The sequence below is a fragment of the Mobula birostris genome, chromosome 10, assembly GCF_030028105.1.
Source record: "Mobula birostris isolate sMobBir1 chromosome 10, sMobBir1.hap1, whole genome shotgun sequence".
Lineage (NCBI taxonomy): Eukaryota > Metazoa > Chordata > Chondrichthyes > Myliobatiformes > Myliobatidae > Mobula > Mobula birostris.
This window is the reverse complement of record NC_092379.1, coordinates 119644453-119672198: the sequence shown is the minus strand read 5'-3', so window position 1 is coordinate 119672198 and position 27746 is coordinate 119644453. Positions and strand designations below refer to the sequence as shown.

Here is a 27746-nt window from a genome sequence, read left to right as displayed (position 1 = left end):
TCAACCCATCCTGCAAATATCTCCTAAACCGACGTACCCTTTCAAAATTAAAGTCGTACTTTATCATTACTCATTCGGTTTCGATTGTTATCCTTTTTTCTTCCAATTGCATCAGCTCCTCATCTGTCAGTTCTTGGTCATGGGATGCCAAAACCACTTCAACATCATGTTCGTCAGCTTCCACAAGCCAAACTCATTTTGTCCTTACTTCATTCACCACGATCGAAATGCTTAATTATGTCTAGTTTTACACTAAGTGCAACACCCTTACGAGCTCTTTCAGACATTTCCAATACCTTAGAACTCATCTTGCTAACGGCTGCTCACAAGCACGTGTTAAAGCAATGCCAGAGAGAATCCGCGGGAGAGCGGCTGCTCGGGGTGCGCGCTGCCTTTTTTCGCGCGCTGCTTTTTTTTCGTAACAGTGAAAACACCTCCTGAAAGCGAAAACAGGGTATTAATGTAGGTCTTTCATAACAGTGAGGTTTCGTAAAGCAAACGTTCGAAAAGCGGGGACACCTGTATCTGTAATAATAATACAAGTGTCAGGAATGGTGAGCATGTAGTTTCCTGAAAGCAAGCATGCAAGTACAGCAGGCAGTGAAAAAAGCTAATGGCATGCTGGCCTTCATAACAAGGGGAATTGAGTCTAAGAGCAAAGAAGTCCTTCTGCAGCTGTACAGGGCCCTGGTGAGACCACACCTGGAGTACTGTATGCAGTTTTGGTCTCCAAATTTGAGGAAGGACATTCTTGCTATTGAGGGAGTGCAGCGTAGGTTCACAAGGTTAATTCCCGGGATGGCGGGACTGTCATATGTCGAAAGATTGGAGCGACTGGGCTTGTATACTCCGGAATTTAGAAGGCTGAGAGGGGATCTTATTGAAACATATAAGATTATTAAGGGATTGGACACGCTGCAGGCAGGAAGCATGTTCCCGCTGATGGGTGAGTCCTGAACCAGAGGCCACAGTTCAAGAATAAGGGCAAGGCCATTTAGAAAAGAGTTGAGGAAAAACTTTTTCACCCAGAGAGTGGTGGATATATGGAATGCTCTGCCCCAGAAGGCTGTGGAGGCCAAGTCTCTGGATGCTTTCAAAAAAGAGATGGATAGAGCTCTTAAAGATAGTGGAATCAAAGGTTATGGGGATAAGGCAGGAACTGGATACTGATAGTGGATGATCAGCCATGATCACAGTGAATGGCGGTGCTGGCTCGAAGGGCCGAATGGCCTACTCCTGCACCTATTGTCTATTGTCTATTGTCTATTGACTATGGAAACCAATCTGGTTCACTAATTTCCTTCAATGGGAGGAAAACTACTCTCCTTACTTGGTCTAGTTTACTTATGGCTCCATAGCTAGTTATATGTATAGGGGCAAGTAGGAATAGATAATAAATACAACCATTGCCATTAATGTCCACTCTCTGTATATGAACAATAAATAGATTAATAAAGTACATTAAATTCACCATTATAAACAAATTGTTGAGTCAACAGAGAAAAATAGACAAATCCCAGTACATCATAGGTAAAACCCTTCCAACCGTTGAGCACACCTTCATGAAACACTGTTGTAGGAAAGCAGCATCCATCATCAAAGATCCTCACCACCCAGGCCATGCTCTTTTCTCGCCACTACCATCAGATAGAAGGTACAAGAGCCTAAGAACAGTTCCAACCCCGTAACCATCAGGCTCTTGAACAAAAGAGGACAACTGCACTCATCTATTGTAAGTAGGTACAAGAGGGGTGTCAGAGGTAAGTTTTTCACACAGAGAGTGATCATAATCAATGATCTCATTTTAAGGACTCTTTATTTTATTATGTAATGCTCTTGTTATTTATTGCTATTTATTTATATTTGCACTTGCATAGTTTGTTGTCTTCTGGACTCTGGTTGATCTTTCATTGATCCTGTTTACAGTTACTACTCTATAGATTTGCTGAATATGCCCACAGGAAAATAAACCTCAGGGTTCTATGTGGTGACATACATGTTCTCTGATAATAAAATTTACTTTAAACTTTGAAATCAGTGGTGTTCTCAAATGTGCAGATGGATTGAGTTGAAAACACTAAAGCCATCACCTACACCAAAGTTTATTGGCATTAAAAAGTCTGCTGCTAATTCGGGAGCTGGGATATAATTTCATCACAAGGTTAGTGCTGAGATAAGAAGCATTTTCTTTAAAGTGTAGACTGTAAGTCTTTAGATTTGTCTACCCTTCAGCACTTTCATTGTCCACTCATTAAGTACATGGAAGGGTGAAGCAGACAGTCTGTTGGGCGCATTGAATTCAAAGAACATGGGGATTGCACAGCGAAGTGAACTGAGGCACGTGATCAGCCTCACTTGTTTAATGGCACAATGGTGCACAGAGGAGATGTAGAGGACTCATATTACTATTATGGTTGACAAAATGATTGTCCTTTATTGAAAATGTGAACTTAAAATACAGAGAGAATAAAATGTCGTATCATGGATTATGTCTGGTGAGTGGCATCAAACATCTCTGGCTCCCCTTCAATTCATCACAGTGAAGTGAAATTTAATTTTTCATTTTCAATTTCTTCTCATGATATACCTTTATAAACATGAGCTTTCCCCAAAAAATACTGTCAGATGTGTCCAAGTATTCTGACCACCACACTTGCACTGAAACAGCCTGAAATAGAAACACAGAAATCTACAGCACATTACAGGCCCTTCAGCCCACAATGTTGTGCCAGCCATGTAACCTACTCTAGAAGCTGCCTAGAATTTCCGTACCACATAGCGCTCTATTTTTCTGAGCTCCATGTACCTACCTAAGAGTCTCTTTAAAGACCCTATTGTGTCTGCCTCTACCAACTTCTCTGGCAGTGCATTCCACACACCCACCACTCTCTGTGTGGAAAAACTTACCTCTGACATCCCCCTTGTATCTACTTCCAAGCACCGTAAAATGATGCCCCCTCATGTTAGCCATTTCAGCCCTGGGAAAAAGCCTCTGGCTATCTACACGATCAATGCCTCTCATGATCTTATATACTTCTATCAGGTCACCTCTCATCCTCCATTGCTCCAAGGAGGAAAGGCCAAGTTCACCTAACCTATTCTCATAAGCCATGCTCTCCAATCCAGACAATATCCTTGTAAATCTCCTCTGCACTCTCTCTGTACAGTACTCCAAGTGGAGTCTAACTAAAGTCTTATATAGCTGTAACATTACCTCACGGCTCTTGAACTCAATTCCATGGTGGATGAAGGCCAATATACGATATACCTTCTTAACAATACTGTCAGCCTGTGCAGTAGCTTTGAGTGTCCTATGGACATGGACCACAAGATCTCGCTGATCTTCCACACTGCCAAGAGTCTTACCATTAATATTATATCCTGTCTTCAAATTTGACCTACCAAAATGAACCACTTCACACTTATCTGGGTTGATCTCCATCTGCCACTTCTCAGCCCAGTTCTGCATCCTATCAATGTCCCGCTGTAACCTCTGACAACTCTCCAGACTATCCGCACCTATCCCCAACGTTTGTGTCATCAGCAAACTTGCTAAGCCACCCTTCTACTTCCTCATCCAGGTCATTTATAAAAATGACATAGAGGAGGGGTCCCAGTACAGATCCCTCTGGAACGTCCTCCATGCAGGATATGAACCATCCACAACTGCCTTCTGGGGTCAAGCCAATTCTGGATCCACAAAGCAAGGTCTCCTTGGATCCCATGCCTCCTTACTTTCTGAATGAGCCTCGCACGGAGAAGCTTATCAAATGCCTCACTGAAATCCATATACACTACATCCACTGCTCTACCATCATCAATGTGTTTTATTACATCCTCAAAGAATCCAGTCAGGTTCCTAATGCATGACCTGTCCTTGGCAAAGCTAATTTTAAACATTTTGCAATTGTTCAAAGAAAAAGTTATGATTCGACAGTGGAGCAACATTAACAAAGAAAGTCACAAGCATTTGTGGAATATCCATCTCCTGCTTGGAAAAGGTGACACTGTACTTCACCCAGATGAATATGGAACAGATGGCTCTGTTACCACTTCTTATTTATGTAAGTGATAGAACAGTAACATGAACAAAGATTCAACAACAAAAGGAAGCCGTTTAGCTCAGGGGTAGGCAACCCTAAGCACAAATGATTTTCTAGCATGCGTTATTCATTAATTCGAGGCAAAACATAACTAGATGTATTTAAATGGATAATTCCCATATTTCAAGTTTTTTATGGCATTTATCTGGCCCACCGTCCGCTCATTAATACATAATCCGCCCCACAAAGGCAAAAAGGATGCCGACCCCTGGTTTAGCTGAAAGTGTCAGAGGTGGTTGAAAGGAATGGCCCAATCAAATCTAGCCTTGTGGCACTTGATAGACAGCCCTGTCATCTCTGCTTCTTCCAAGTTCAGAGTTTGGCAGTGGAATGTGGTAAGCATTTCTGTGTCTACCATTCCTTTAGGCTGAGGCCTACTTCCTTACCACTCAAAATATTTTTCATTACCTCTTACCTAATCCTTCTGCCAATTACTTTAAGTCCTTGCTCCTGGTATTGGAGCCTTTTGTGGAGTGAAATAGGTAAGAGTAATGGGACTGAATGCTGAGACGTTCCTGACAGTATTCTCGGGGGAGGCTCCTGTTCAAGAAGCCATAGCATGAGAAAACACTGAAAATGGAAAGTAAAATTCCACTGCATTGTGATAAGCGGAAGAGGTGTTGCCTCACAGAAGCATTAACTGCATTATGACATTTTATTGCCTCTGCTTTTTTTTCCAGATTCATATGATTATATACACCTCAATTAATTTTTCCAGTCTCCAGTCCCTAGTCCCTGGTCTATCCAATCTTTCATAATAGCTAATACTTTCTAGATCTGGCAACATTCTCATAAATCTCTTCTGCACTGCCGAAATTCAATCATATTTTTCCTGTGATGTGGTAAACAATACTGCACACAATACTCAAGCTGTTGCTTAACAAGCAATGAAATGCAATTCTAGTATAATTCTTTGTTCTAATATTCCATGTCTCTTCTAGCAAAGAAGCATACAATGTACTTGCCTCTTTGACAACCTTACCTACCTGTCTTGCTGCCTTCTTACATGCATTCATTCGAAGTTCCCTATGTTCCTCTAAAATTTTCATTACCTCACATTAAGTGTGTACCCCCTTGGCTCACGGTACCCTCCCAAATACACTCCATCACATTTGATAAAATTAAATCCCATTTTCCACTTGATTATCCAACTGACCATTCCATCACATAATCTTGTCCTGGTTTATCACACAATCAATCTCAGGACCATTTATGAACTTTTTTATGCCCCCTTTAGTCGAAATAAAAGTTGGGATTTCATGCATATTTAGTATTATTGAATAGTATTGCATAAATGATGTTCAGATGCACTTGGAAATGCTTAGCTAATTCCATTTCAATGGTAAAATGGCTTTAACAGCTAAATAGCTCAGATTTATACGTGCTATACTGTATTAGAGTTATAGTCTTACAGAACAGAATCTCCAGCGTCTATCTGACCATCAAGCACTCATTTATGCTAATTCTGCACTAATGTTATTTTATTCTCCCCACATTTCCATTAACATCCCTCCACCCTCCCAAAGGCTGTACCACACACCTGCACACCATGGTAACTTACAGTGGCCTATTAAACTGCCAACCCACATGCCTTTGCAATGTGAGAGGAAGCCCAGTTGGTCACAGGGAGACTGTACAAACTCTACAAATATACTCAGCAGTTGCTTTATCAGATATACCTGTACACCTGCTTATTAATGCAAACATCTAATCAGTCAATCATGTGGCAGTAACTCAATGCATGAAAGCATGCAGACATGTCAAGAGGTTCAGTTGTTGTTCAGGAGAAACATCAGAATTGGGAAGAAATGTGATCTAAGTGACTTTGACTGTGGACTGATTGCTGGTGCCAGATGGGGTGGTTTGAGTATCTCCAGAAACTGCTGATCTTGTGGGATTTTCTCACACAACAAACTCAAGAGTTTACAGAGAACGGTGTGAGAAACCAAAAAGAAGATGCAGTGAGTGGTTGTTCTGTGGGTGAATACCTTACTAACGAGAAAGGTCAGAGTAGAATAGCCAGCCTGGTTCAAGCTGACAGGAAGGAGACTGTAACTTAACAATCATGTGTTCCAACAATGGTGTGCAGAGCAGCATTTCTGAACACACAACATGTCAAACTTGAAACATCTGGGCTACAGCAGCAGAAGACCATAAAGTGTTCCACTCATGTATCTAATAAAGTAGCTACTGAGTGTTTAGCACCAAAGGTTAAGATTGAACCCAGGCTGTTGGGTCCATGAGGCAGCAGCTTTGCTAGCAGTGCATATGACACTGTGCCACCTATTTTATGCATATGTAGGTATATTCACTATTTTTAAAAAAACACTAGCAGAGGTGAACTGTTAATACCTTAGCAACAGGCATTAAACTTAATGTATGACTCAAAGTTGTTTGTTATTGTATTGTATGATTCATACTACATTGTTTAAATTTTATCTAATAAATTATAATGGCATAAATGGAGAGGCAACACTTGACCTTCATATTTTTTGGGGTCGTCTACTGCATTTAGTGCTCTAGATGTGACCTCCTATACACTGGTGAGGCTCATTGTTAATTGGGGGATCGGTTTGTTGAGCACCTTTGCTCCATCCACCAAAAGTGGAGATACCCGGTGGCCAAATGCCAGCCTGTGGCCTTCTCTTTTGCCACAAAGAAGCTGCCGTCACCTCATATTCCATCTAGGTAGCCTCCAACCTGATGGGATCAACATCAATTTCTCCTTCTGGTAACTTTTTCCCCTCCCCCTTCCTTCTTGTTCTGTTCTCCACTTGCCTCTTATCCCTTCTTCTCTTCTGCCCATCACTTCCCCCTAATGCCCCTACTTCTTCACCTTCTCCCGTGGTCCACTCTCCTCTCCCATCAGATTCCTTCTTTTCTAGCCCTTTAACTTTTCCACTCATCTAGCTTCACCTATCATCTTCTAGCTAGTCCTCCTCCTCCTCCTTTCCCTCCCTCCCACAACCATTTTATTGTGGTACCTCTCCCCTTCTTTTCCAGTCCTAAAGAAGGGTCTCACCCCGAAATGTCGACTGTTTATTCACTTCTGTAGATGCTGCCTGACCTATGGAGTTCTTCCAGTATTTTGTGTGTGTTGCTCTGGATTTCCAGTATCTGCAGAATCTCTTGTCTTTATAATTTTCTCAGAATGCCTGGATTCATAACGAAATTGAACTTGACTGTCCATAATACACACAAAATGCTGGTGGAACTCAGCAAGTCAGGCAGAATCTACGGAAGGGAATAAACATTTTGTTCTTTTAAATTCACTTTCCAAAGTCGCTAATATTGTGGCCACGTATAAATTCTATTTTAGCTTTGTTGTCCAAATAAAAATATTCGGTGTATTATGGAGAACTGGCTTTGATTAAAAGTGGTATATGAATTTCTCTTTCTGATGTACAGTGTTTTGTTAAAACTTCGTTATTTGTTATTTTCAAACATTGCTCTAATAAGAAATTGTGCTGAGATCTCTAAACTCAGATTATTATAGCAGGCTGATCATTCCTTCAGTGAATAAAGAGTACAACATACAGTGTACATTATATAAAAGTAAGACTAATTCAGGTTTTATCTAAAATAATAAATCGGCCAGGGCTGTGTGGTGGTGCAGCAGTTACTGTTGCAGCCTCACAGCTGCAGGGACAGAACTTCAGCCCTAACCTCGGATGCTATCACTGCGGACTTTGCACATTCTCTCCACATGTGTGAATCAGGATCAGAATCAGTTTTAATAGCACTGGAAAGGAGGCATTTTTTTTTAGCCAGAGAATGGTGAATCTGTGGAATGCCCTGCCGCAGATTACAGTGGAGGCCGAGTCTGCGCGTATATTTAAGGCAGAAGTTGATTGTTTCCTGATCGATCAGGGCATCAAAGGATATGGCGAGAAGGCAGGTGTATGGGGTTGAGTGGGATCCAGGATCAGCCATGTTGGAATGGCAGAGCGGACTCGATGGGCTGAATGGCCTAAATCTGCTCCTATATCATATGGTCTTATGGTCTTATGGCATATATCATGAAATTTGTTGTTATGCGGCAGCAGCTCATTGCAATACATAAAATAAATAAAATCTGTGAATTGCTATATATATGTATATATATATAGGTTCTATGTCCACTCAGAAGTCTGGGAGAAGGGAAAAAGCTGTTCTTGAATCATTGAGTGTGTGCCTCGGGGGCCCGAATTTACAAGGAAAGGTTGTGTAAACTAGGAGTTTATACCCTGGAAATTAGGAGATTGAGTGGTGACCTATTAGAGTAAATAAGAACATGAGGGATATAGACAGGGTGATAAAGCATGGTCCTTTTCCCAGGGAGAGGGTGCTAGAAACAAGAGGGCATAGGTTTGAGATCAGAAACGAGAGACTTAAAAGGGACACCTGAGCAACCTCAGGCAAAGGGCGGCACATTTTTGGAATAAACTGCCAGAAATAGTGTTGAGACAGGGACATTAGCAACATTTTAATGCTATCTGAAAGTTCAAAGTAATCAAGGTATGTATATGTCACCATATACCTCACTGCGATATGTTTTCCTGTTGGCATTCAAAGAACAAAGAAATACAATATAAACAATGAAAAACTACACACAAAGACTGACAAACAACCAATGTGCAAAAGACAAATCACACAAAAATAAAGAGAGTAAATAATGACAAACAAACAAAAAATAATAACAAGAACATGAGTTGTAGAGTCCTGAAACTACATCAGACATCCCACCTCTCCCAGAAGTTCCGGGAGTCTCCCGCATATTAATAGTGGCTCCCTGATGCCCGCAAATTATATACAATATCACGGAAATCAATTTTTTTGAGAGCGAGCGAGAGCGAGAAAGCAAGCAAAAACGTACGAGTGAGAGCGAAAGCAAGCGAAAGCGCTTGAGAGCGCGCAAGCGACCACGAGAGAGAGCGCGAGCGAGCGCGTGCCAAGGCAGAGTGTTCCCAAAAAAATATAAAACGTACGTCACCCCAGACTACACTGAAGTGTACCCCTGCCTAATAGGGGTCAAAAATAATTACAGTGTTGCTTGCTGCACTGTTTGCAACAGTGACTTTTTTATTGCCCATGGTGGGTTAAGACTGTAAAAGACATGTTGAGGTGAGTTTAACAGGTGTCATTCGTTCATTAGCATAGCTAATGTTATTTAAACTAGCTGGCTAGCTGCTAAGGAGCTACTCTATTGCAGACATCCCACCTCCCCCAGAAGTCTCCTGCAAATTGATGGTGCTACCGCCCTGAAATGAGTTTTTGCAGGGTGGGATGTCTGCTCCATAGATAAGTACATGGGTGAATGATCTAGATAAATGCATTGATAGGAGCAGTTTAGAGGACTGTGGGCTGAAAGCGGGCAACTGGGATCTGCTCACCAACCAACATAGTAGGCATAGCAGAAATACCACCTTTGGATACCAATCAAAACTCAATGATTAATATGATTTCTGGTCAACTAGTACAAGACTGTAGGTTACAAGTTGGTCTGTTACTGCTCGAGGTGATAGTTTTCATGTCCTCTTTTCTTTCAGCCTGTTCTGTTCATAAACTGGGAATATTTTAATTGTAGTTGGATTTCTATTGATTCTGCAGACAAAACGCAACCAAATTGCTGCCTGCGCGTGCAGCAGATTATTGGACTAATAGTCATTATATGATCTGTTTCCAAAAGCAACAGGAAAACAGAGCAAAAATTGAAGCAAACAAAAAAACAGAGGAATTAACAGAGAATAACATCCAAATACTTTGATCCTGGGGAGAATAGATAAATTAATTATTATACAATGTGCTCCTTATGAATTCCTTCAAATAAGCTTCTCCTTTATAAGCAGTCCAATGGTTCAGCAAAGATGATTTCAGAACAAAAATGACAGGAAGTTGCAGACAGTGTGATTTACATATATTAACATCTCATTTGAGTATTATACAAAAGCTCTTTGACACAAATGTAAAGGTTATCAATCAGATGCTAACCCCAGGTACAGAATTGCATGTTAGGGCATTGCAATGGTCTTTACACCAGTAAAACTGATTCTACCATTTGCAATCTGTCAAATGTTCTAGTGTAAAATAAACATGATAATGTGCATATATTGTAATTGATCATCTTCAACCTTATCTTACCGGAGTTACATATATGGGTCTAAGAGTTGAAGCCAGAAATATAAACTGAACTTAAATTCATATTGTATTCTGTTCCATACTGGTTCAGAAGTTATTACATTGATAAGTTTACTTTGGCATTTGAACTTTCGAAGAGATTTCTGTGGAATGTTAGCATTATCAGAGTAGTAGGTATCACCTCCAGTTTATTCATTAACCCTTTCATCCAATACAGCATAATAAAACACAATAAGCATAAAGAACATAATAAATATAAATATAAAAGCAATCCTATCAAACACAATGCACAATAACTATTTTTCCTTTGCTATTACAAAGGAAAAGGTGCTAGGCAAACTCAAAGGTCTTAAGGTGGATGAGTCACCTGGGCCAGATGGACTACATCCCAGAGTCCTGAGAGAGGTTGCTGAAAAGATAATGGATGCATTGGTCACGATCTTACAAGAATCACTTAACTCTGGCATGGTCCCAGAGGAATGGAAGACTGCAAATATCACTCCATTCTTTAAGAAGGGAGGAAGTCAAAAGAAAGGAAATTATAGGCCAGTTAGCCTAACCTCAATGGTTAGGAAAGTGTTGGAGTCTATTATTAAGGATGAGGTTTCAAGATACTTAGAGACTAATGACTAAATAAGTCAGAGTCAGCATGGTCTCTGTAAAGGGAAATCTTGCCTGACAAATCTGTTCTTTGAGGAAGTAACAAGCAGGGTAGACAAAGGAGAATCAGTGGATGTAATTCAATTGGATTTCCAGAAGGTGTTTGATAAGATGCCTTACATGAGGCTGCTTAACAAGATAAAGTCCTATGGCATTACAGGAAAGATACTGGCATGGATAATGGAATGGCTAACAGGTAGGAGGCAGTGAGTGGGAATAAAAGGGGATTTTTCTGGTTGGCTGCCAGTGACTAGTGGTGTTCCTCAGGGGTCAGTATTGGGACCACTACTTGTCACATTGTTTGTCAATGATTTAGATAATGGAATTGATGGCTTTGTGGCAAAGTTTGTGGATGATACAAAGATAGGTTGCGGGGTAGGCAGTGCTGAGGAAGCAACGTGATTGCAACAGGTAGACAAATTGAAAAAAAGGGCAAAAAAGTGGCAGATGGAATACGGTGTAGGGAAATGTATGATAATGCATTTTGGTAAAAGAAACAATAGCGAAGACTACAAGCAGTCCCTGGGTTACGAACACGTTCCTTTCCTGAGTCCGCCTTTAAGTCGGATTTGTACGTAAGTCGGAACAGGTACATCCCGTATTATTTAGCATCAGTTAGTCAAACATTTGTCTTAGTACGAGGGGTGATTGATAAGTTTGGCCCAAGGTAGAAGGAGTCTGTTTTAGAAAACCTAGCACATTTATTGTTCAACATAGTCCCCTCCTACATTTACACATTTAGTCCAGTGGTCGTGGAGCATACGAATCTTCGACCTCCAGAAAGTGCCCACAGCAGCGGTGATTGATAAGTTTGTGGCCTAAGGTAGAAGGAGATGAGTTATACAGCTCTCATTACATGCAATGCAGTTCAACGCTTCAAGTGATTATGCAGGAAATTTGAAGTTAATAACTCATCTCCTTCTATCTTAGGCCACAAACTTATCAATCACCCCTGATGAGTTATTAACTTCAAACATTCTGCATAATCACTCAAAGAGTTGAACTGCATTGCATGTAATGAGAGCTGTATAATTCATCTCCTTCTACCTTCGGCCACAAACTTATCAATCACCCCTGCTGTGGACATTTTCTGGAGGTCCAAGATCCATATGCTCCACGACCACTGGACCAAGTGTGTAAATGTAGGAGGTATGTTGAAAAATAAATGTGCTAGGTTTTCTAAAATTGACTTCTTCTACCTTAGGCCACAAACTTATCAATCACCCCTCGTATATAGTATATATTTAACCTTTCTATGCATTTGATTTGGAGCAAGAAGGCTGCAAGTGAACGGCTGATTTCCAGAGCCGGGGCAGTTTTTACCACTAAGGTAAAAGAGAGGCAAGACTGCGCAGGCGCGTGACGTCAGCCAGTAGAGCACGAAAGGTTTATAAAGAAGACTGCCATATCCAGCGGGCAGCATTTGGAGCAGGCAGCGGAGCGAGAGGCAGCAGAGTGATAGGGCTTTGGCACAATGGGCTTAGGCAATAACAGGACAAGGCAAGGTAGGTTTACCAGTGTTATTTGCAGAAAGGAGGAAGTATGTGTGTGAGGCCAGTTTTCTGTGCTCAGTGTCAGATGTGGGAGGTTCTGGAGTCTCCCAGCCTCCCGGACAGCCATATCTACATCAGGTGGGTCGAGCTGCAACTCCTAAGGGATCAAGTTGGGGAACTGGAAATGCAGTTCGATGACCTTCGCCTGGTCAGGGAGAGCGAGGAGGTAATAGAAAGGAGTTATAGGCAGGTGGTCACATGGGGAAGAGTCAGGTACTAGAGAGTACCCCTGTGGCTGCACCCCTTGACAATAAGTACTCCTGTTTGAGTACTGTTGGGGGGGAGAGCCTACCTGGGAGAAGCGATAGTGGCCGTGTCTCTGGCACAGAGTCTGGTTCTGTGGCTCAGAAGGGTAGGGAAAGGCAGAGGAAGGCAGTAGTGATAGGGGACGCTATAGTTAGGGGGTCAGACAGGCGATTCTGTGGATGCAGGAAAGAAACACGGATGGTAGTTTGCCTCCCAGGTGAAAGGGTCCGGGATGTTTCAGATTGCGTCCAAGCTATCCTGCAGTGGGAGGGAGAACAGCCAGAAGCCGTGATACATATTGGTACCAATGATATAGGTAGGAAAAGGGAAGAGGTCCTGAAAAAAGAGTACAGGGAGTTAGGAAGGAAGTTGAGAAGCAGGACCGCAAAGGTAGTAATCTCGGGATTACTGCCTGTGCCACGCAACAGTGAGAATAGGAATAGAATGAGGTGGAGAATAAATGCGTGGCTGAGGGATTGGAGCAGGGGGCAGAGATTCAGATTTCTGGATCATTGGGACCTCTTTTGGGGCAGGTGTAACCTGTACAAAAAGGACGGGTTGCACTTGAATCCGAGATGGACCAATATCCTGGCGGGGAGGTTTGCAAAGGCTACTGGGGAGAGTTTAAACTAGAATTGTTGGGGGGTGGGAACCGAACTGAAGAGACTGGGGAAGAGGAGGTTGGCTCACAAATAGAGAAAGTTTGTAGATAGCGCGAGAGGGAGGATAGGCGGGTGATAGAGAAGGGACGTGCTCAGACCAAAAGTTTGAGAAGCGTCTATTTTAACGCAAGGAGTGTTGTGAACAAAGCGGATGAGCTTAGAACGTGAATCAGTACTTGGAGATAATATGTGGTGGCCATTACAGAGACTTGGATGGCTCAGGGACAGGAGTGGTTACTTCAAGTGCCGGGTTTTAGATGTTTCAGAAAGGGACAGGGAGGGAGGCAAAAGAGGTGGGGCGTGGCACTGTTAATCAGAATAGTGTCACGGATGCAGAAAAGCTGGACGCCATGGAGGGATTGTCTACAGAGTCTCTGTGGGTGGAGGTTATGAACAGGAAGAGATCAATAACTTTATTGGGTGTTTTTTATAGGCTGCCCAATAGTAACAGGGATATCGAGGAGCAGATAGGGAACCAGATCCTGGAAAGGTGTAATAATAACAGAGTTGTTGTGATGGGAGATTTTAATTTCCCAAATATCGATTGGCATCTCCCTAGAGCAAGGGGTTTAGATGGGGTGGAGTTAGTTAGGTGTGTTCAGGAAGGTTTCTTGACACAATATGTAGATAAGCCTTCAAGAGGAGAGGCTGTACTTGATCTGGTATTGGTAAATAAACCTGGTCAGGTGTCAGATCTCTCAGTGGGAGAGCATTTTGGAGATAGTGATCATAATTCTATCTCCTTTACAATAGCATTGGCGAGAGATTGGAACAGACAAGTTAGAAAAGCATTTAATTGGAGTAAGGGGAATTATGAGGCTATCAGGCAGGAAATTGGAAGCTTAAATTGGAAACAGATGTTCTCAGGGAAAAGTACAGAAGGAATGTGGTAAGTGTTCAGGGGATATTTCTATGGAGTTCTGCACAGGTACATTCCAATGAGAAAGGGAAGTTGTGGTAGGGTACAGGAACCATGGTGTACAAAGGCTGTAATAAATCTAGTCAAGAAGAAAAGAAAAGCTTACAAAAGGTTCAGAGAGCTGGGTAAGGTTAGAGATCTAGACGATTATAAAGCTAATAGGAAGGAGCTTAAGAAGGAAATTAGGAGAGCCAGAAGGGGCCATGAGAAGATTTTGGCTGGCAGGATTAAAGAAAACCCCAAGGCATTCTACAAGTATGGGAAGAGCAAGAGGATAAGATGTGAAAGAATAGGACTATCAAGTGTTACAGTGGGAAAGTATGTATGGAACTGGAGGAAATAGCAGAGGTACCTAATGAATATTTTACTTCAGTATTCACTATGGAAAAGGATCTTGGTGATTATAGTGATGACTTGCAGCAGACTGAAAAGCTTGAGCATATAGATATTAAGAAAGAGGATGTGCTGGAGCTTTTGGAAAGCATCAAGTTGGATAAGTCGCCGGGACCAGATAAGAAGTACCCCAGGCTACTGTGGGAGACGAGGGAGGAGATTGCTGAGCCTCTGGCGATGATCTTTGCATCATCAATGGGGATGGAAGAGGTTCCGGAGGATTGGCGGGTTGTGGGTGTTGTTCCTTTATTCAAGAAAGAGAGCAGAGATAGCCCAGGAAATTATAGACCAGTGGGTCTTACTGCAGTGGTTGGTAAGTTGATGGAGAAGAGCCTGAGAGGCAGGATTTATGAACATCTGGAGAGGCATAATATGGTTAGGGATAGTCAGCATGGCTTTGTCAAGGGCAGGTCATGCCTTACAAGCCTGGTTGAATTTTTTGAGGATGTGACTAAATACATTGATGAAGGAAGAGCAATAGATGTAGTGTATATGGATTTCAGCAAGGCATTTGATAAGGTACCCCATGCAAGGCTTATTGAGAAAGTAAGGAGGCATGGGATCCAAGGGGACATTGCTTTGTGGATCCAGAACTGGCTTGCCCACAGAAGGCAAACCGTGGTTGTAGACGGGTCACATTCTGCATGGAGGTCGGTCACCAGCAGAGTGCCTCAGGGATCTGTTCTGGGACCCTTATTCTTTGTGATTTTTTATAAATGACCTGGATGAGGAAGTGGAGTGATGGGTTAGTAAGTTTGCTGATGACACAAAGGTTGGGAGGCTGGGGGTGTTGTAGATAGTGTGGAGGTCTGTCAGAAGTTACAGCGGGGTATTGATAAGATACAAAACTGGGCTGAGAAGTGGCAGGAGGAGTTCAACCCAGATAAATGTGAAGTGATTCATTTTGGTAGGTCAAATACGATGGCAGAATATAGTATTAATTGTAAGACTCTTGGCAGTATGGAGGATCAGAGGGATCTTGGGGTCCGAGTCGATAGGAAGCTCAAAGCTACTGCACAGATTGACTCTGTGGTTAAGAAGGTGTACGGTGTATTGGCCTTCATCAATCGTGGAATTGAATTTAGGAGCCGAAAGGTAATGTTGCAGCTATATGGGACCCTGATCAGACCCCACTTGGAGTACTGTGCTCAGTTCTGATTGCCTCACTACAGGAAGGATGTGGAAGCCATAGAAAGGGTGCAGAGGAGATTTACAGGATGTTGCCTGGATTGAGGAGCATGCCTTATGAGAATAGGTTGAGTGAACTTGGCCTTTTCTCCTTGGAGCGACAGAGGATGAGAGGTGACCTGATAGAGGTGTATAAGATGATGAGAGGCATTGATCATGTGGATAGTCAGAGGCTTTTCCCAGGGCTGAAATGGTTGCCACAAGAGGGCACAGGTTTAAGGTGCTGGAGAGTAGGTACAGAGGATATGTCAGGGTAAGATTTTTACTCAGAGAGTGGTGAGTGCGTGGAATGGGCTGCTGGCAACGGTGGTGGAGGGGGATACGTTGGGGTCTTTTAAGAGACTTTTGGATAGATACATGGAGCTTAGAAAAATAGAGGGCTATATGTAAGCCTAGTAATTTCTAAGGTAGGGATGTGTTCGGCACAACTTTGTGGGCCGAAGGGCCTGTATCGTGCTGTAGGTTTTCTATGTTTCTATATAAAACACTTAAAAAACATATGTGTTTCAATAATTAAATCAGTGCGTTGCTTAGTAATAATTGTAGCTTTCATTGGGGCAGGGCCTTTCACATGCTCCATTATTCTCACTTTATCCTTTATCCGATCGTTGACCGACTGTAGCTTAACGCTTTTCCAATGACCGATGGCATTTCACCTCTTTCCAATCGCTTTATTATTTCCACTTTATTTTCAATTGTGATCGTTTTCCATCAATGGAACAGGAACACTGTGGATCCAACAGCAGCCACAGGTGTCAGGTCCTGACCTGAGCTTCCCCAGGCCTAAAGTCCACCCGCACTGAGACAGGTTAAATGGGACAAGTGGGGGCGGTGCTGACTGGAAAGGGTGAGGGGTCAGGGTAAATCTTGTAAAGAAAAATTTAAGCCAAATACAAAGTTACACACTCAACATGGTGTTAACGGCAACGACTTAAAATGGCGGACGGCATCGTGATCCGACTTAAAATGGCAGACGGCGTTTTCCTTCCTCTGTTCGTAAGTACGAGTTGTTCGTAAGTTGGATGTTCGTAACTCGGGGACTGACTGTATTATCTAAATGGGGAGAAGGTTTAAACATCAGAGATGCAGAAGGAGTTGGGAGTCCTCGTGCAAGACTCCCAGAAGGTTAATTTACAGGTTGAGCCTGTGGCAAAGAAGACAAATGCTATGTTGGCATTTATTTCAAGGGGAATAGAAAATAAAAGCAAGGAGATAAGGCTGAGCACTTATAAGACACTAATCACCACACACTCAGAGTGTAATCAACAGTTTTGGGCAGCATAAATCAGAAAGGATGTGTTCTCATTGGAGAGAGTCCAAAGGAAGTTCACGAGGGTGATTCTGGGAATGAAGGGGTTAATATATTAGGAGCATTTGACAGCTTTGGGCCTGTACTCACTGGAATTTAGGAGAATGTAGAAGGATCTCATTGATACCTACCGAATGTTGAAAGGAGCAGATAGGGTGGATGTGGAGAGGATGTTTCCTATAGTGTGGGTATGCAGAACTAGACAGCACAGCCTCAAATTTGAGGGGTGACCCTTTAGAACAGGGGTAAGGAGGCACTTTTTTAGCCAGAAAGTAGCAAATCTGTGGAATGCTCTGCCACAGACTGCAGTAGAGGCCAAGTCCGTGCATATACGAGAGGTGATTGATAAGTTTGTGGCCTAAGGTAGAAAGAGTCAATTTTAGAAAACCTAGCACATTTCTTTTTCAATATAGTCCCCTCCTACATGTACACACTTAGTCCAGCAGTCGTGGACGATACGGATCCCTTCTTTGTAGAAGTCAGTGTCTTGGACCTCCAGAAAGTGATCCACAGTAAGGGTGATTGATAAGTTTGTGGCCTAAGGTAGAAGGAGATGAGTTATTAACCTCAAACTTTCTGTATAATCACTTAAAGAGTTGAACTGCACGTGCATGTAACAAGAGCGTCTTGGACCTCTAGGTGGTCCACAGCAGGGGTGATTGATAAGTTTATGGCCTTAGGTAGAAGGAGATGAGTTTTCAGCTCTTGTTACATGCACGTGCAGTTCAACTCTTTGTGTGAAAATGCAGAAAGTTTGATGTTAGTTAATAACTCATCTCCTTCTACCTTAGGCCACAAACTTATCAATTACCCCTGCTGTCGACCACATCTGGAGGTCCAAGACGCCAACTTCTACAAAGAAGGGATCCATATGCTCCACGACCGCTGGACTAAGTGTGTAAATGTAGGAAAAATAAATGTACCAGGTTTTCTAAAATTGACTCCTTCTACCTTAGGCCACGAACCTATCCATCACCCCTCGTATTTAAGGTGGAAGTTGATATTTTCCTGATCGCTCAGGGCATCAAAGTACATGGCGAGAAGGCAGGTGTATGGGGTTGAGTGGGATCCAGGATCAGCCATGAGGGAATGATGGAGCAGACTTAATGGGCTGAATGGCTTAATTCTGCTCCTATGTCTTATAGTCTTATAGTGTTGTAACTGTTATATATGTAGACTGATTGTATGTACATGAATTGATACTGGGTGATGTGTACTTCATCGTATGTATGACATGTTAGGATACTCTCTATCCTGCATCTGTAGAAGGACAGCCCCAAGCCCAGCTGCAAAAAGAAGAGGGCAGGGAACAGGTCTAGCGACCCCATCTCGTAAAGACCCAGAGCTATAGAAATGCCAACAGAAGCTCATCCCTGAGAGAGGAAGAATCTATGCCTAGAAGGCATTTGAATTCATGTGGTAAAAGCATAAGCCACAGAGCTGCCTCACCTTCAGTTCGGGACAGCATACTCTGCCGAGCTGTTATTGCCGGCCTATGCACAAGCAGGGATGATGGTCTTAAGAAGAAGAAGAAAGTCATGAGTAACAATGTGCATTGACCAGTTCTCTTCTGCCTCCTCAGAAAATAGAGGCATCAGTGAGCTTTCTTGACTGTTGGGGATGTGTTCTGGGTCAATGAGAGATTGTGTGAGATGAGCATCCCCAGGAGTTTGAAACTGTTTGTAGTTTCCCTTGCCCTGCCACCAGTATGAAGAGAGGTGTGAGTGATATGGATTTTCTTGAAGTCAATAACCATCTCCTTTGTCTTGTTCACATTGACACTATACCATTATGATGATTATCTATTTGAATCGTCCATTTAAACCTAATCCATCTGAATGCAATACTACAAGGAATTTGCATTGAATATTCTGATTATTTTAGCCAATAGCTACTGTGGGATCCACACATGACCCAGACTTGATTCATGACCTAATTTACGAGTACAGTGGAAGAACCAAGGAAAAAGCTGGTGAAAAGTGTTATCAAAAAGTTATGTGGAAAGTATTATTCTTCTGATCAGAAGGTATTTGTGTGAAATATCTTTCTTGCATTTCCAAATTGTCCTTCTTCAGCTCAACCAATCCCAAAGCATTTCACAGCCAATGAAGTACTTCTGAAGCACAGTCACGTTGAACAGTAGAGAAACTTTGCATCTGCATTTAGCAATGATCTTACAGATATCAATGTGAAAAAATAACTTGTTAATCAGATGTTTTGGTGATGCAGGTTCAGGACTAGTACTGAGTGAGAACAACAGATGTCTCAGATGAAATGAGGACCATTGTCATGACCATGTGTAATCAAAGAGGCACCTGCTCCATCCTGTAAAAAGACTCCACATCTAAAATGCAGTTCCAATGCTCGTAGGCAGGAGAATCTGAATGTGAGATTAAAACATTTCATGCAAACCATTCCATTATCTGTGAAACTGATTTAGATGCCAATGTACACTTTCTAATAATTTAGGAACTGAACCAAGCAACAATTCCTGAAACTAGAAAATTATGTTTACATTTGGGAAAGCAACCGGTCCTGATCCTATACTTCTAGCACTTCTAAAGTTGTGTGGTGGTGGTGGGGATGGGTGGTGGTTGAGAGCTTTCCGGCTGTTGTGACGCTACATTTCAATATCTGAAAAATGCGAAGAAGCCAATATTGTTCTGCTGTTTAAAAAAGGCTCTAAACAGAAACCAGGAAATTATAGGCCTGTGAGTCTGACATCAGTTGTGGGAAAGTTATTGTAAGGTATTCTAAAGGACCAGACATACAAGTATTTGGATAGACATGGACTGATTAAGGATAGTCAGCAAGGCTTCATGTGTGGTAGGTCATGTCCAGCTAATGTTATGTGGTTTTTTGAGTAAGTTATCAGAAAAGCGGATGAGGCAAGGTAGTGGATGTTGTCTACGTAGGCTTTTATAAGGCATTTGACAAGGTCCTGCATGGAAGGCTGGTTCAGTTGCTCGGCATTTAGGATGAGGTAGTAATTTGGATTAGACGTTGCCTTTGTGGGAGAAATCAGAGAGTGGTAGTAGAGGGTTGCCTCTCTGACTGGAGGCCTGTGACTAGTGGTGTGCCGCAGGGAACAGCGCTGTGTCCTTTGTTGTTTGTCATCTACATCTATGATCTGGATGAAACTGTGATTAACTGGATCAGCCAATTTACGGATGACACCAAGATTGGGAGTGTAGTCGGCAGCGAGGAAGGCCATCTTGACTTGCAGAGGAATCCGCACCAGATGGAAAAATGGGCGGGAAAATGGCAGATAGAATTTAATGCAGACAAGTGCGAGGTGTTGTACTTCAGTAGGACCAACTAAGATAGTTCTTACACAGTGAACGGTAGGGCACTGAGGAGTGTGGAAGAACAAAGAGATTTGGAAACACAAGTATATAATTCATTGAAAGTGATACCATTGGTAGACAGGGTTGCAAAGAAAAGTTTTGGCACATTGGCTTTCATAAATTGAGTACAGGAGATGGGATGTTGTGTTGAAGTTGTACAAGACATTGGTGAGTCTTAATTTGGAATATTGTGTGCAGTTTTGGTCACTACATACAGGAAAGATGTAAGCAAGGATGAAAGCGTACAGAGAAAATTTACAAGGATTTTGCCGGGTCTGGAGGACCTGAGTTATTAAGAAAGATTGAATAGGTTAGGACTGTATTCTTTACAATGTAGAAGATTGAGGGGGGGATTTGATAGAGGTGTACAAAGTTATGAGGTGTATAGATAGGGTAAATAAATGCAAGCAGGCTTTTTCCACAGAGGTTATGTGGGACTACAAGTAGAAGTCATGGGTTAAGGGTGAAGGGTGACAAGTTTAAGTGGAACATGAGGGGAAACATCTTCACTCAGAGAGTTGTGAGGATGTGGAATGAGCTGCCAGCACAAGTGGTACACACAAACTCGATTTCAACATTTAAGAGAAGTTTGGATAGGTACATGGATAGTAAGGATAAGGAGGGCTATAGTCCTGGTGCAGGTTGTTGGGAGCGGTAGTAGAAATAGTTTTTGCATGGACTAGATGGGTCAAAGGGCCTGTTTTTGTGCTGTACTTCTCTATGTCTCTATGATTATCACTGAAGTGCCAGGGCCAACTATGAAAAGTACAAAGGATTAGCTGTGTTTAATGTTAATGGCAAGTTACTTAAAAGAGCCCTGCCCAAGAAGTCTGCCCTAAGAACCAGCGCAGAACTGAAGTTGGATGTTTCACACACTTACATATCTTTCATCCCTGCAATAAGGAAATTGTGAACAAGGTGCAACTTCCAATGTTGCAGCTGTGATACATAAAGGGCCTTTGTCACCATTACTAGAGATGCATCTCCAAGATCCTGTTGAAACCTGGCTGTCCAAAAATATGCTCTCTCTGGTAATAGGTGAATAAAAGTGACCAAGTATCAAAATGAAACATCATATCTGTTTACTCTTGGTGGTGGCTTGAAGTTAACTTTAGCTTTGACATTTTCTCAAATATGTTGTTTGAAACAATGATTGAGGTAATGAATGGAGTCAGCTGACAAACGTGTTGAATAAATTCTTTGATCCGTGCACCAATTTGACAAGGTAGTCGTGTGGTAGGATACCATTGCCACACCAACATTCATGTCAGTAATGATGTTTTGGATTGTGTGCATGAAGGGGAAATCCGAAGTACTCACATCAGTCATTATTGAGGGGTCAGCAATGGAAGGGGTGAGCTGCTTCAAGTTCCTGGGTGTCAACATCTCTGAAGATCTATCCTGGGCCCAACATGCTGATACATTTATGAAGAAGGGATGTCAGTGACTATACTTCATTAGGAGTTTGAGGAGATTTGGTATGTCACCAAAGACTCTTAACAAATTTCTACCGATGAGCATTCTGACTGGTTGCATCACTGTCTGGCAAAAGGCTCCAATACACAGAGTCAGAAAAAGCAGCAGAGAGTTTTAAACTCAGCCAGCTCCGTCATGGGTGCTAGCCTCCCCAGTACTGAGGGCATCTTGAAAAGACGATGCCTCAAGTAGGTGGCGTTCATCATTATGGGCCACACCACCCAATACATTCCCTCTTCACATTACCACCATCAGGAAGGAGGTGTAGGAGCCTGAAGACGCACACACTCAGTGTGTTAGGAACCGCTTCATCCCCTCCACCATCAGATATCTGAATGGACCATGAAGCTGCAAATTTTACTCTGTTTTCGCACTACATTTTTATATTTATTATTGTAACTTATAGTAATATTGTATGTATTGTACTGCTGCTGCAAAAAAACTAATTTCATGACATACGTCAGCAATACTAAACCTAATTCTGATTCTAATTGTAATTCTGATTGAACTCCTTCCGTCCCATTCAGATTTGATGCAGAAAATAACAAAGCCTTTGACAGAATTCTTTTGTGTCTGGAAAAAGTTACTTACTGAGAGAACACAAGCATGCCTGAATATTGGGTTTGTGTCCTTACTCTTTGGCTAGAAACATTAACCCTGTTTTCTGAGCTGCAAACACCAGCACCAGTGGAAACCTCCATCAAATCCCTGGTGAATAAATCAGACAAAGGACAATGCAGTCCAACTGGCTATTACTTTCCTCTGTGTATGGATTATTTTAGTAAATGATGTGGAGCACCACTAAAAGAAAGATTGTTTATTCTGTACTCTACTGTTCTATTATAAGACTTTCAGAAGGTAGCAGGATTCATGGAATTCTGATCAGCTTATACAAACTACCTTTTACGATGCATACCAATAAATCTTGGAAGAAAATCTGATTTGTAACAAGCCATAAAAGACCAAAGAGAAAATCCTACAACTGTTGTGTAATGTTGACAGTCTGGGGAATACAAAACATTTCTTCCAATTATCTGTAGTAACTTCATCAGAGGATCCCTTTCTTTTTTTTTTGGGAGTTCCATCAAAATCATCGCAGCAGATCAGCTTGTGTCATTACTGGCCACAGCTTCACCTTCTATCATCTGATTATCTTCCACCCAGCTTCATGCTGTATCACCTAAGGTGAAGTTCAGTTTTCTGTTAATGTTTTCATTTCCCTCTTATTTTCTGTTAAGAGTTACTGACATTTTTATAATGTGCTGCTTTTATAATGAATATGCTTTACTAAAAATGTATGAACTGAGTGACTAATGCTTCTCATTAATTGTTTTGGGAATTGTTACTCCTTCCCCTCTCAATTGCTGGTCCCTAATCCCACTGTCACTCCCCTTGTTGCTTCCTGAGAATTCCAGAAATAATTTCAGAACCTCATCCAATTTACCAAGAGAGAATTCTAGCTAAAAAAGGAGCTGTCCTTGCTTTGCATTCTTTCACCTTGGGCTGGGGTAACCTTCCAATAGCATTTCAATTATCAAAACCTCCAGTAAAAAAGCAATAATCAATTCCAAGTAGTTTGTTTAATATTACCACTAATTTAGAATGAATAAGGATGTAGTTCTGTCACACTTCATCTCCTTTACAGCATGATATCTTGTATTTTTAAGTGGTTTTGCAAGTAAGAATCAAACAGTAAGAATGAGCTCTTTTTAAGCTAAAATATTCTTGTACTCCTTAACTGGTAGTTTATTAGGTTTTCAAGGTATATTTAATTGATTGTTGTTATTTTGTTCTTCCAGGCAACAATTTACCAGCTTTTCCATCACAGCACACAGCTACTTAAATGAATTCAGTGGCTAGAAACAAACAGCCCTTCCTCAGAAACCAATCACTGATTTCAGTATCAAGAACTGCCTCCTGACTTGTGCCCCAAGATTGTCTTGCATATGCTTGAACCTTAATCCCCTCGTTTTTCAGTCCTCTTCTATCAGAGAATAATGATTCACCTGTCCTTTTTCTTTCTCTCAGATGTCTTTCTAGAGCTGGAAATTTACTGAAGGACACACTTCATCTAAAATTATCTTTACCTTTGGTGATCAACCCATGTTTACCATATTCACACCTTCTGGGTGCTGTTTGTAACTGCGGATGAAGGAGAGACCAGTCCTTACCGATTTTGGAGAATTTAAAATGAGTTGATCTGTCAACATAACACAGCAGTCATGTTTACTGACACCACCTACTGTTTAGCCATGGTGAGTCATAGCCTAATTCCCCCAAGTCACATACCATGTTTTATCCTAAGTTTTATTCCATGTGTTGAGTACACATGCCTCTTATTCTTCTCAACAATAAACAACACATTTTCTCCATACTGAACTTCATTTGCCACCGTGTAGCCCAAGTGTATATCCTGCTGAACCATTCTTGATAATAGATTGAAATGGTGACTACAAGTCAACAGAATTGGGTGAGGGGTGGGAAGGGCTATCCTGCAAAGATTTCTGAGAAGTTTAGTCTTTACCTTCAACATTGTGATCTAGTACAGTACCACATGATTATTCTGGTTCTCTCCATCCCTTGAGACAATTACTAAAGTGTGCCCATCAACTTAGCTTGCAATCCTTTCCAAGCTATTGGACAATTTTTGGAAGTATGCTTTCAGGGTGAAGTGCATCAGGATCTATCTTATAAATTGGTGGAAGCATTGTCAGAAGATGCTTTAGGAATTCCCATGGCACTTCCCTCCACTGAACATTTTCCCCTAATAGGTTAGGTGGATTTTCCCCAATTGGATTTCAAACATGATGTTCACTGAGCAAGATCTGTTTCTTCTAAAGTCTGGCCTTAACTAATATCCTTTATAATAGAGGAACGGTAGGATTATTGCAGTTGCTGAAATCTGGAGCCAAAAACAAACTGCTGGAGGAACTTAGTGAGCCAGACTGCTTCCGTGGAGAGAAACAGCAACTGTCCATTTCCTTCAACAGACTCTGAGTTCCTCCGACAATTTGTTTTGTCTTGCAAGCTGTTTCCGTTGTGCTTGGTTTGATTGAAACGTGAGCTTTGCATCTCAGCGGCTGCCCGGTGGACTATGGCAACCATTACATGCAAGCTACCTTTCCAATTGAAACTACACAGTTCTGAGCTCAATGTGATAGGCAGTGTTTCTCCAATCTCGAATCTCGGCCTTTGAGAATTGTTCGCCATCCGTCATGTGGTACTTACCCTCATTGAACATAAAACAGAGAACAAGAGCAGCACAGTATGGGCATTTCAGCCCACGATGCTGAGCGACCTTTGTAACTCTACTCCACGATCAATCGAATCCTTCTCTTCTACACAACCCACAAGCCTCTATTTTGCTTCGTTCCATTTGCCTATCTAAATGCCCCTGTTGTATCTGCTCCACAACCAGCCCCGGCAGTGCGCTCCAGGCACCCTCTACTCTCGCTGTAATAACACCCACCTCTGACATCCCCGCTAAACTTTCCACCACACACAATGGAAAGTCGTTTGGTATTGTCCATTGCCGCCCTGGGAAAAGGGTGCTGGCAGTCCACTTCATCCCTCTCATAGTCGTACACACCCCTATCAAGTCGCCTCTCGACCCTTACGTCGATTAGAAAAACTTTGCTTCATTTAAATGACAAATTCTCATAATATGTATTTGTTTACACGGGCTGAATCATTCCAGTTAAAAACGTTGATCAAATAATTTATTATTAAATCAATCGCTAGCCCGGCTTCCCTATTCCATATGATTTACTGCAGCGCCGGGAAACATAATCAGGAAGCCCAGAGCCCTCGGCTACAGCGGCAGCTGTGCATGTTTACTTGAGTAATTGTCTGAGAGTAAATTGGAAATTTTAGCAATATAATAATAGCCTTTTGCGTTCGTCGTCAAAGATGAAGCAAATATGCAAGATTTCTTTGAGCATCAGCTGTCGTTAGTTTTCTCGTGGCGCCTGCAATTAAAGAGAATCAGCGGACTATCCTTTTTAACACGGATTAGCCGCACTTAAAGAAATGGCTGGACCCAATATTCTATTTCATCACTCCGTTCAAAAGTTGACACATTACTGAAAGATTGGATGATTCCCTCGTGGGAAAGGGGAAAGAGCGCAGTACAATTACATTTTATTCATCACTTACAGGGAACATTTTCAGAACTGCTGTGGGAGATGCATCTTCTTCCTGTGAAATTTTTGATAAAACCATTCCACCACCCCCAAGCCTGCTGTGGTCAGAAATCAATAAGCCTTCATGGGATCGGAATTAATTCGGAATCATGTTCAAAACCGAGCACCGCTAGAAGTGCAAATTTCTCCCCGCGAGACTAATGGTCAAAGTATTAAGCGGAGTGTTTTCCCTCGGTTGGGGTGACTCGCAAAAATATTTTGTGGGTCGAACAGTAAGTGTTACAAGAGTTTTTCGCAAGTGCATGGCAAATAACATAGTCAACCATATCTGCGCCAAAGTCCATCTGGCCAGAGCGCTCGCGTTCCATTTGACTACGACCAGTCCCGTCTGCTGCCGGAGATACCGATGCGGCGTTATCCTGGTCCATTTTGATGTTTTCACTAATGTAACATTTTACAAGCGAGTCCAATTATACGTGTCCAAACTAAAACATAGAAATTAACCCGCAATGGCTCACCTACTATTGCATCGATTCAGATCTCAAACACTTGAAATAATCGGTCTTATATTTTAACATGATATCCAACGAAAGCTTACTGACGCGAGATAAAATATTTCTATTTACCTGTATGCCGAGTTCCTCCTTATTTCCCTCCCGCAAATCGATACTGGGTAGTTTTCTTCTGATTTTAAACGCAGCAATTGTACTAGCGTTATCATCCTGCAAGACTTCGCAACACACACTATCTACAACGCCGATGATGGTAGGATCCCAAATCGCTTCAAAATCGCATCTTCTAATGAGGTTTTTGAATACGAACTTTTTCTACGTTGACACTCATCGCAGTACGCGTCCCTTTTTAAAATTTTTTTCATCCGACAGTAAGAGTGAAGGGGAGAAGGTTTGCCTCGCCCTCTCTCAGATTCCCCTTAGGAACCTGGTCGCGTATTTTCCTCATCGAGATAGGAGCGCTACGAGCCGGATTTCACTTCGAAGCCTAGAACAAAGCCCGGCTCGGTGCGTCCATCTAAACCCGGCTACAATCTTTGGCCGAGAAAGATTTCCGACAGGTCGGTGACGGAGGGGCTGCTCGCCCTAATGTAGCTGAGTGGTTGGTCTACCACCCTTCAACAAGAGCACGTACACTACTAGCATGTCTGACACCTTGCGCCGGCAAGAGAAGCTGGAGCTGTTGCTGAGCACACGGAAACATTGACAGGTGAGTCACGAGGTTCGTTTTTTCGAGTGTTCTCTGCGTTCCTGCCTGTTTTCTCCCCCTACCTCGTCCCTCTTGTCCATCCTCGCCCTCTCACCGATGGTTGCTGGCAGTCCGTAAGCGATGGCAGACTGTGCTGCGGGTTCTAATGCTCAAGTGGTGTCGTAGCGAACTAACATTATACAGCCCAGGAGGGCAGAATGCGTTGGGTGTCTCTCATCATAAGACACAACACTGAACACGTGCTGAACACCAATTCTTGATCAATATGGCGCAGGACACAGACGTGAGTTGGGGGGGGCGGGCGCTTGGGCGGAACTCCCTCACTCTGAAGAAAGAGCTTGGATTTACTTTGAACACTCAAAGATCTCCAGACATTTAAAACAAAACCACCCTGTAGGCAATAAAGAGTT

The 27746-nt window shown here is 42.2% G+C and overlaps 1 protein-coding gene across 1 annotated transcript in view; it reads right to left on the bottom strand.

The window, feature by feature from the left end:
- Positions 1-27546, bottom strand: part of LOC140204285 (short transient receptor potential channel 5-like) — a 137410-nt gene extending 109864 nt beyond the window's left edge. Inside the window, exon 1 of the mRNA XM_072270874.1 lies at positions 26742-27546. The gene's annotated coding sequence lies outside the window, so the exon portion shown is untranslated. The remainder of the gene's footprint in view (positions 1-26741) is intronic.
- Positions 27547-27746: the final 200 nt, after the last annotated feature.